The 11,258-nt window shown below is 39.2% G+C and overlaps 1 protein-coding gene across 1 annotated transcript in view; it reads right to left on the bottom strand.

Annotated features, from left to right (window-relative positions):
* Nucleotides 1-9,529: 9,529 nt before the first annotated feature.
* The window catches only part of dhodh (dihydroorotate dehydrogenase), a 63,633-nt gene continuing 61,904 nt past the window's right edge, over nt 9,530-11,258 (bottom strand). The window contains exon 11 of the transcript XR_009823864.1: nt 9,530-9,672. The gene's annotated coding sequence lies outside the window, so the exon portion shown is untranslated. The remainder of the gene's footprint in view (nt 9,673-11,258) is intronic.

Below are 11,258 nucleotides of genomic sequence, written 5' to 3'. Positions count from 1 at the left end.
AGTTAAAAAAAGAGGTGCCTGGAGCTTGGGCAGGTCCTGCTTTCTCTCCGCTTTGTAGATCTCGGGTCAAGACAAAATCTTTCTGTGGATTACAATACATCTAAGAAACAGAACCCTCATGTCGCTCCCCATCCTACACAGTGGAGTTTTACAAGCCTTTTGTTTGGTAGGATCAAAAACAGCTTTTGTGCTCTCGCAGGGCGAGCTGAACTCAAAGTAACACAAAGTTTTGTGATAACTTAGATACAATTATTCTGGCAGTACTATTAGTGGGTGTGTTACTACTAAGACTGTATAATTGATAACTGGTGCAGACAGCCCTATTTAAATGAGGATTCTGAGTGTGCTGCCATGGAGACACTCATTTACCGCACAATCATGTTATCATCACCTGTGGCATTTGTTTTTTTTACGTTTCAAAACATGCAACAGACATGTACTACTTTTTTGGGGCATTTTAAAGGCAGTCCTGCCTACAATAGCACGTACATTTTTGCTGCGCTAACGGTGCGCTCATGGGAGATGCTGCCACAAACTGCAGGTAGGTGCTGGAATGTTCCAGGAGTAAGTAAATGCATATTGCAAGAAGTTTTTTTTTTTTTTTTACATATAGGAGATATGGTATTAATCTCCTATATCAGGGGTGTCAAACTCATTTTAGCTCAGGGGCCGCACGGAGGAAAATCTGACTATCAAAATCATGGCGTTAAAATTAAAATTAAATAAAAAAATAACAAAATTAAGCAAACTTCAGATTGTTTTCTTTGTCTTACTTTCGCCAAAAATAGAACAAACACATTCTGAAGACATTACAATAAAAATAGAGAAAAAAATACCGGCAGTGGTAAAGTTTAGAAAGAAAGTGAATGAATGTTTATAACTAGAGATGTCCGATAATGCCTTTTTTGCCGATATCCGATATTGTCCAACTCTTAATTACCGATTCCGATATCGACCGATACCGATATATACAGTTGTGGAATGAACACATTATTATGAATTTTGTTGTGATGCCCCGCTGGATGCATTAAACAATGTAACAAGGTTTTCCAAAATAAATCAACTCACGTTTTGGAAAAAAATGCCAACATGGCACTGCCATATTTATTATTGAAGTCACAAAGTGCATTATTTTTTTTAACATGCCTCAAAACAGCAGCTTGGAATTTGGGACATGCTCTCCCTGAGAGAGCATGGGGAGGTTGAGGTGGGCGGGGTTTAGGGGGTAGCGGGGGGTGTATATTGTAGCGTCCCGGAAGAGTTAGTGCTGCAAGGGGTTCTGGGTATTTGTTCTGTTGTGTTTATGTTGTGTTACGGTGTGGATGTTCTCCCGAAATGTGTTTGTCATTCTTGTTTGGTGTGGGTTCACAGTGTGGCGCATATTTGTAACAGTGTTAAAGTTGTTTATACGGCTACCCTCAGTGTGACCTGTATGGCTGTTGACTAAGTATGCATGGATTCACTTGTGTGTGTGAAAAGCCGTAGATATTATGTGAAAGGCAGTGCCTTTAAGGTTTATTGGCGCTCTGTACTTCTCCCTACGTCCGTGTACACAGCGGCGTTTTAAAAAGTCATAAATTTTACTTTTTGAAACCGATACAGATCATTTCCGATATTACATTTTAAAGCATTTATCGGCCGATAATATCGGACATCTCTATTTATAACTGAATAAATGTACATATGCATAAAAGTGTGTTTTCTTTGGTATTATTTTTTTTGTACGAATTAAGGTAGGGTTTACGACAACCTTTTTCCAAAACACAATATAGAGTGTGAGATATAACAGGACAAAGCATACATTTATCAATTGTTTTCAAAACGCTTACAAAAAAGTGGAACCCCAAAAATTTACTGTGGGACCCCATTTTAATGACTTGATGGGGTCCCTGGGACCCCGTTTTGAACATTCCTAGCGCCAACACTGATGGAGTATTGGCGCGTGCAAAACAGCAGCAAGTGGCTGTGGCCTGCGGGCCGGTTGTAATACTGATCAAATATCATCCCGGGGGCCATATAGATCATTCGTTCGCAGGCCGGATCTGGCCCGCAGGCCTTGACTTTGACACCCCTGTCATATATGACAAAATGAATGTCATAAAAAAATTGATTTAATTTGTTTTTAAAGAGCCCCTTAAATGGTAACTGCACTTTTTGTGGGGAACTTTGCCTATCGTTCACAATCCTTATGAAAAAAGAAGAACACATGTCTTTTTTTTTTGGAGTGGGGGATTTTAAAGAATGTTTGCAAGTTGTGACTAATGGGAGTCACCGTTGTAACCTTCATAGCCTCTAAAACAAGTTGAAAATCCTCCATAAACGTTTTATATACACACTGCAAGTCTATACATAATGTAGTAACAGGCATGTTCATAACAATATGTAATATGTTCAATATTTACCGTATTTTGGTCATTTTAATCATTGCCGGAGCTAATTCCTCCCCACTTTTATTTTCGTTTCCATAGCAGCGCACTTCCCACTTCTAGCAACAAATGTGTGTTCCCACTTCTGGAAACAAACGCGAGTGTGTTCTACTCAAGGTGGACTTGGTTAAATGGGTTATACTTGTATAGCGCTTTTCTACCTTTTTAAGGAACTCAAAGCGCTTTGACACTATTTCCACATTCACCCATTCACACACTGATGGCGGGAGCTGCCATGCAAGGCGCTAACCAGGACCCATCAGGAGCAAGGGTGAAGTGTCTTGCTCAAGGACACAACGGACGTGACGAGGTTGGTAGAAGGTGGGGATCGAACCAGGAACCCTCAGGTTGCTGGCACGGCCACTCCCCCAACTGCACCACGCCGTTGAAAGACAACGAAGACGAATATATTTGGACAAATGAGGGTTCACAACTCTATCTTTTTGAAGCTGAATATAGGGAGGATGATTTACTGCTTATAGAAGCAAGCACGAAGTAAGAGTGAGGCGTTGGAGCAGACGGAAGCCGAGAGAGTGCGGTGAAAGTGACTCGAAGCTGCAAAATGTGGAATTTGAAGCCATGCTGTTTCAACATAAATGGAGTGCTTACCCAAATAAACCGGGAAAAAACATCCCCCGGCCAGCTGGACCAAACAGACAACTGTCCATCGAGTGAGTCACATTTTTTATTGAACATGATACACGCAGCACGTCATGCGTGTATCATGACAGACATCATATGCTGTCTGGCTAGCTGTGTACAAACAAAACATGAAATGTGGGCTAATACTTTAAAGCTACTGTGATATGATTGTTCATGTTTTTCAGTCAGTACAGATTGGTGTTGTATCGCATTGTTGTGCATTACAAACTCAAAAGCGTTTCGAGCTGACGTAGAAGCTAGCTCATTGCTCGCCGTAGTAGTTTTTACGGCTAATATCGAAGCACGCCGATGTGTTACTACGCTAGAAAAAGAGTTCCTCGGTGTTCGCTCTTACAATAACAATGTTGCTACGGTTTGGTTATTATACAGGTTACGGAACATAAATAAAGTATTGTTGACGGTTTTTGAATCCATTTTTAAAGTGATTTAGAGGTAGAATTGATTGCTCCCATTAGCTGCATTTCTCGCTGCCAAGATTGAGCCGATATGTACATGTTGGAATGCAAAAACAAAACGTTTGTCTTCTTGTCTCTCATAAGGATTGCGAACGATAGGCAAAATTCCCCCCAAAAAGTGCAGTTCCCCTTTAAGTCATCCTGTAGCTATAAAATTAGGCGATATGGCTGATATTTGTTTTTATTTCTGGCAACCCATAAAATTATAAAAATATATTGCTGAAAAGGCAATACACATCTGTGAAGGCACCATTAATGCTGAAAGGTACATACAGGTTTTGGAGCAACATATGTTGCCATCCAAGCAGCGTCTTTTTCATGGACGCCCCTGCTTATTTCAGCAAGACAATTCCAAGCCACATTCTGCATGTATTACAACAGCGTGGCTTCGTAGTAAAAGAGTGCGGGTACTAGACTGGCCTGCCTGTAGTCCAGACCTGTCTCCCATTGAAAATGTGTGGCGCAATATGAAGCATAAAATACCACAACGGACTGTTGAACAACTTAAGCTGTACATCAAGCAAGAATGAGAAATAATTCCACCTGAAAAGCTTCAAAAATTGGTCTCCTCAGTTCCCAAACGTTTACTGAGTGTTGTTAAAAGGAAAGGCCATGTAACACAGTGGTAAAAATGCCCCTGTGCCAACTTTTTTGCAATGTGTTGCTGCCATTAAATTCTAAGTTAATGATTATTTGCAAAAAAATAAATGATGTTTCTCAGTTGGAACATTAAATATCTTGTCTTTGCAGTCTATTCAATTGTATATAAGTTGAAAAGGATTTGCAAATCATTGTATTTGTCAGGCTTCTCCCTGACAGTTTGGTTATGTTTTACTTTTTCCTCTGTTTGTTTTATTTCCTGTCAGCGCTCTTATTTTGATTCCTTTTCCTGCACGTCTCCCTGAGCGCTTGTTTCCCTCACCTGTACCTGATTGGCAGTCTGGCACACCTGGTGGCAATTGCCAATCAGGCCACTATTTATTCCTGCCTCGCCCTCCAGTCAGCGCTGGAGTATTGTTTGCTGTGAGCTGTTCCTGTTTGCTGGTTCCTGATAGCCATTTGCAGTTTGCTGTTTCCAATTTTCCTGTTTCCTGATTCCTGCATTTTCTTTTGGACATTAAATCATGTTTCCTTGCATCCAGCCTGCCGTTTCTGCATCTTGGGGTTCGTCACAGACACCACTTGACAGTATTGTTTTTATTTACCATTTACACAACGTGCCAACTTCCCTGGTTTTGGGTTTTGTAATATTGTTGGCCACTGTAACATTACACACAGTTTAAACAGTAACACTGTGTTTGAATATCTAATCAAGTGATTCTTTGGCCGCACTGCAAAAACTGAAATCTAAGTAGGGTTAAATATCTCAAATAAGGGTGATATTTGCTTATTTTCTGTCTAATAAGATGATTATTCTCACTAAGCAGATTTTATGTTAGAGGCTTTTGCTTGTTTTAAGGGTTTTGGTCCTAAATGATCTCAGTAAGATATTACAGCTTGTTGCTGAGATTTTATGACCTATATTGAGTAAAACATGCTTGAAACTAGAATATCAACTGTTGCAAAGCTGTGTCATCAACACTCACAAGTATAAAACTACTTTTTTAAAGTAATAATTTCTTATTTCAAGCATGAAAAAAAATAATCATGATTTTGACACAATTGTGTCTCATAATTAAAACAGATGACAGCCAAATGGACTTTGCTGTTTTATTTTCAATGAAACAATAGAAAACACATACTCATATAGTAGTACATATTGGCACAGTACAGTAAACTGACAGTTAATATTTAAACATTTAAAATGTGACATTCCAAAAAATTCTGAACAGAAATAGTTCATGCACATTCAGATAAATTCCTCAAAATTACAATTAAAAAATGTTTGGCCGGGGGCCGGGCTGTAAATATGCGCACTAATTGACTGAAAGAGCACGCACTTGGCGCGATGATGTCATGTTATCGACGGAAAAACGCATTTTTAGACAATATGATTTGCCTGAGCGGCTAAGAGACCCCGAGAGTAACAAGCGGTTGCCATGTTGCCTAACCATTAAGAACAATAAATTAGTTTTTAGTATAAGTTTGCTGGTTTCTAGAAATGTAATGCCGAGCGCATATCATTATGTCAAGATAATGGCACTGGCTTTTACTTAATTTAAGAATATTTTTCAACGTATTGAGCAAAAAAGGTCTTTTTTTTTTTCTTTACCAAGAAAAGTGTACTTGTTATTAGTGGGAATATACTTATTTTAAGGTATTTTTGTGTTCATTGAGGTTAGCTAATTTTACTTGTTTTGGAAAGTCTTGACAAGCCAAATTTTCTTGTTCTATTGGCAGATAATTTTGCTTAGTTCAAATAAAAAATGTTGTATTATTTTTTCTTGTTTTTGAACACTGACTTGGAGCCCGGGTACACGTACCACAGTTTGAGTAGATAACACCCCTGAAGTGTGCGTTTTAATAAAGAATGAGTCACCGAGCGCATTGATCGTTTTCTAATGCGTGCAGGTCACGTGTCGCCATAGTTACTCTCGACCACAAGCTTGTTGACAAAGAATGCAAGGTCAGCGCCACAGCAAGGTTACATATTGCTGCCTGCCGCCGTGTGCCCTTTTCAGCCCCGCTCGTTTCATTGTGCTGATGCATTTTTAATTGTCTCTCCCAGCACTTAAGGCAAGAGATGTGTGTCACAACCAATAAAGTGCAGAGACCACCTGTGGCTCGGCGCCGTTTTTGGCAAAGGCAAAAATGGCTGAGGGGAGGGTGAGGCGGGCGAGCAGCACGTCAATGAAAGCACGTGGAGTTTTTAGCAGCGAAAACAAGCGGGAGTTGAACACACGACGAGCAGGGATAGATTTCCTGTAGTTTGATTGACAGCTATGTAGTTATTGTGTGACAGACACCTACACTCACTGCCACGAACGTCAGGTGTTTGGACTGACACAAGGTTTTACTAACTGGACCAGGAGGTTATGTAATGTTGCCCGTGGTTTCCTTGTTTGTCAATAAAGGTGTGATCCATTTGTAGTGGGAAGTCGGAATTTCTGAGTTCGTAGTTGGATGTTTCAACTGGAACGCCCACCGAGATTGGATTTCCTACACTGCAAAAACTCAAATCTAAGTAAGATTAAATATCTCAAATAAGGGTGATATTTGCTTATTTTCTGTCTGATAAGATCATTCTTCTCACTAAGCAGATTTTATGTTAGAGTCTTTTACTTGTTTTAAGGGTTTTGGTCCTAAATGATCTTAGTAAGATATTACAGCTTGTTGCTGAGATTTGATGACCTATATTGAGTAAAAAATGCTTGAAACTAGAATATCAACTGTTGCAAAGCTGTGTCATCAACACTCACAAGTATAAAACTAATTTTTTAAAGTAATAATTTGCTATTTCAAGCATGAAAAAAAAATCATGACTTTGACATAATTGTGTCTCATATTAAAACAGATGACAGCCAAATGGACTTGGCTGTTTTATTTTCAATGATACAAAAGAAAATACGTACTCATATAGTAGTACAGTTGCTATTAGTGAGAATATCCTTATTTCAATGTATTTTTGGGTTCATTGAGGTTAGCTAATTTTACTTGTTTTGTAAAGTCTTGACAAGCCAAATTTTCTTGTTCTATTGGCAGATAATTTTGCTTAGTTAAAATAAAATACCCCTCATTTTTGTATTTTTTATTCTTTTTGAACACTGACTTTTTGCAGTGTACTAGGAAAGTCAGAGAGTCCTCACCCTCCTCGAGTTTTTTTTTTTTTTTTTAAAGATGGCTGCTTTGGGCGTAAACAATAATAGAAGCTTCCATGATATCCGCTATTAGCACTTCTGACTAGTTTTTGTCCCACTAAATCAGCCATTACCAATGTATTGTTGGACATTCATACCGTATATTTCTGACTTTTAGCTTTGAACCCAAAATCAGTGAAGTTAAGACGTTGTGTAATTCGTAAATAAAACAGAATACAATGATTTGCAAATCCTTTCCAACTTATATTCAATTGAATAGACTGCAAAGACAAGATATTAAATGTTCCGACTGAGAAACTTATTTTTTTGTTTGCAAATAATCATTAACTTAGAATTTAATGGCAGCAACACATTGCAAAAAAGTTGTCACAGGGGCATTTTTACCACTGTGTTACATGGCCTTTTCTTTTAACAACACTCAGTAAACGTTTGGGAACTGAGGAAACCGATTTTTTTAAGCTTTTCAGGTGGAATTCTTCCCCATTCTTGCTTGATGTACAGCTTAAGTTGTTCAACAGTCCGGGGGTCTCCATTGTGGTATTTTAGGCTTCATATTGTGCCACACATTTTTAATGGGAGACAGGTCTGGACTACAGGCAGGCCAGTCTAGTACCTGCACTCTTAAACTACAAAGCCACGCTGTTGTAACACGTGGCTTGGCATCGTCTTGCCGAAATAAGCAGGGGCGTCCATGATAACGTTGCTTGGATGGCAACATATGTTGATAATTTTACTCTTGATATTCCATAATATTACAGTTTAACAGCCTTGTCAAATGACATGAAAGCATGTGTTAATCACAAATATTATCAAGGCTGAGCTCAGGCGGATTACTGGAATAAATACTACCGTATTTTTCGGACTTTAAGTCACAGTTTTTTTCATAGTTTGGCCGGGGGTGCGACTTATACTCAGGAGCGACTTATGTGTGAAATTATTAACACATTACCGTAAAATATCAAATAATATTATTTAGCTCATTCACGTAAGAGACTAGACGTATAAGATTTCATGGGATTTAGCGATTAGGAGTGACAGATTGTTTGGTAAACGTATAGCATGTTCTATATGTTATAGTTATTTGAATGACTCTTACCATAATATGTTACGTTAACATACCAGGCACATTCTCAGTTGGTTATTTATGCCTCATATAACGTACACTTATTCAGCCTGTTGTTCACTATTCTTTATTTATTTTAAATTGCCTTTCAAATGTCTATTCTTGGTGTTGGGTTTTATCAAATACATTTCCCCCAAAAATGCGACTTATACTCCTGTGCGACTTATATGTTTTTTTCCTTCTTTATTATGCATTTTCGGCCGGTGCGACGTATACTCCGCAGCGACTTATACTCCGAAAAATACGGTAATTAAATATACTGCAAAAGGAGGCACTGATAAAAAAAAATACATTTACATACAATTACCAAATACTAAAACAATTGCATGTTTCTTAAAAAACATATATTAAGTGCAAATAAAAATACAGCTTCACCACTTTAGTCGTAATTTTTGCGCTTAAGAAACTTCTCTATGACTTTAGCTCCAGACTTCTTCTTTTTGTTCAATATTGTCATTACTGCCACAAGTGGTGGAAAAGTGTATTACAACGGAGTACCGCTGCGGTCTATACGGACCACAGCTGGGAAACAGATATTTTTTGGCGAAGACTGATCTCGACAATGCATCATGTTGATGATGAAGAAGGGTTTTTGTTCACGTCATGAAAACTCGTAAGTCGGGAAAGGTTTTCTCTCGAAAGCGTCGCAAAGATGTAGAGTTTGCGTCTTGTCATTATTGATGCAGCAGCATCTGTCCATCCAGTCCCATACCTTACAGCGTGTGTCAGCTAGATTATTCATGGACAATCACTGACCCGACCTGAGTGATGTCACCTGTCTGGAATGCGCTTGAAGCAGGTGTACTCGGGAGTCCCCGCTGACGTTGTTGCCTATAAATAAATCCATCTGGCGCAGTTCATCCAAATGTCTCTTCAATTCAAACTTGCACTCTTGCACTTAACTTGAGTGGTCGCGCCGCTGCAGCATGTCTGCCCGGCAGAGGCGTTTCTGTAATATTTATCATGGAGCAATGGCGACGCTGCATAAAATATTTCTGAGATCATTGTTGCGCAATAAGGTGACGTATACGTGATCAGCAAAAAATGTGATTTTCAATAACATTTCCGACTTCATTGTGTTCTTGACGTGTTCATTACCATCACCGTCGCTGTGTAATTACTTTGGGCAGCATCAAGAGTCCATTGTGTCCTCTTCCACCTCCATCGCACCTTTGACTTCTTTTACCGGCAGACGTTTTTAATTGCAGCCGTCTGAAGAACCACATGGGTCACCCGGTTCAGGTACTCTGAGAGCAGACATGCAGCACTCAGGTTTAGGTGCACAACAACGTTTCCCCAGGACAGTACCCTTTTCTAATATCAAATGTTTTATAATTAAGAAATATTATGAACATATATTTTTTATTACACCTTCATTGTTGTCACGGACTACAATGGCGGACGTGCGCACATTTTCAGGACTTATGCAGATCCCAAAAACAGCTCAGCAGGTACCAGAAGGTAAGACAAGTTGGTTTTGCATAATTTTGCAAAACGAAACGCCAGATAATGTGTCTGCTAATGGGTGCCATTTTGCGGTCCTTATACACACACACCATAATAATACTCGCACTTCTGACTACGGTAGCCGTAATGGGCCGACAATCCATCAAGCGGTGCGGCTTCAAAGTCGTACTAAAACATTTTGAAAGATTTTTGAGCGCAGTGTGTAATGTTTTATATTGTCAATGGAACATTTAAAGTTTTTCAACAAAAGCACCATGAAAATTCTAGCGGGAACTCTCATTAATTTTTCGATTACGCATGCAACTCCTAGTACCCTAGCACCTCCAAAACCCTCAAATCTAGACTCCAAACATCCCAGAACAAGCTAGTCAGATTACTTCTAGACCTCCACCCCAGATCACACCTCAATCCTACCCACTTCTCTAAAGTGGGCTGGCCCAGGGTGGAGGACAGAGTAAAACAACTTGCACTGAGCCTAGTCTATAAAATCCGCTACACCTCCCTGATACAGAAGTACATGTCAAACTACTTCCTTAACGTAAATGACCGCCGTAACCACAACACCAGGGGCAGCTCCACTAACCACATTAAACCCAGATTCCGATCAAACAAAGGTCTTAACTCATTCTCTTTCTATGCCACATCAATATGGAATGCACTCCCAACAGGTGTAAAAGAAAGGGCATCTCTATATTCCTTCAAAACCGCACTAAAAGAACACCTCCAGGCAACTTCAACCCTAAACTAACACCCTTCCTTCCACATCCTACCTTCCCGGATTGTAAATAATCAAATGTAGATACTTATTCTTATGCTTTCTGATCTCTCTCTCTATGTCCACTACTTGCTGTACATATCCTACCAAGTCAGTCCTACACAGTTACAATGTCCATTTCTCTGATGATGCAATTGTTGATGACTGAAGTGTTGATATCAACCAAACCCACTTATACCCCCCCCCACACACACATCCCTCACCCCGGATTGTAAATAATTAAATGTACATACTCTGATGATTATCTTGTGTGATGACTGTATTATGATGATAGTATATATCTGTATCATGAATCAATTTAAGTGGACCCCGACTTAAACAAGTTGAAAAACGTATTCGGGTGTTACCATTTAGTGGTCAATTGTACGGAATATGTACTGCACTGTGCAACCTACTAATAAAAGTGTCAATCAATCAATCAATGGTTACTAGCGTCATATTGCAGTCTACATGTATCTCTTGTGTGACTTCATCTACTGGTCACACTTATCATTGCACCATGTACAAAAAATAAAATTGCTTCAAGGTCGGTAAGCACAACCAGAAATATTCCGTACATTATGCGGAAATGAAAGGATTTCAAGTGCACCT

This window comes from Entelurus aequoreus, linkage group LG02 (assembly GCF_033978785.1).
Source record: "Entelurus aequoreus isolate RoL-2023_Sb linkage group LG02, RoL_Eaeq_v1.1, whole genome shotgun sequence".
NCBI lineage: Eukaryota > Metazoa > Chordata > Actinopteri > Syngnathiformes > Syngnathidae > Entelurus > Entelurus aequoreus.
Note: the sequence above shows the minus strand (reverse complement) of the source record. Positions and strands in the feature narration are given on the sequence as shown.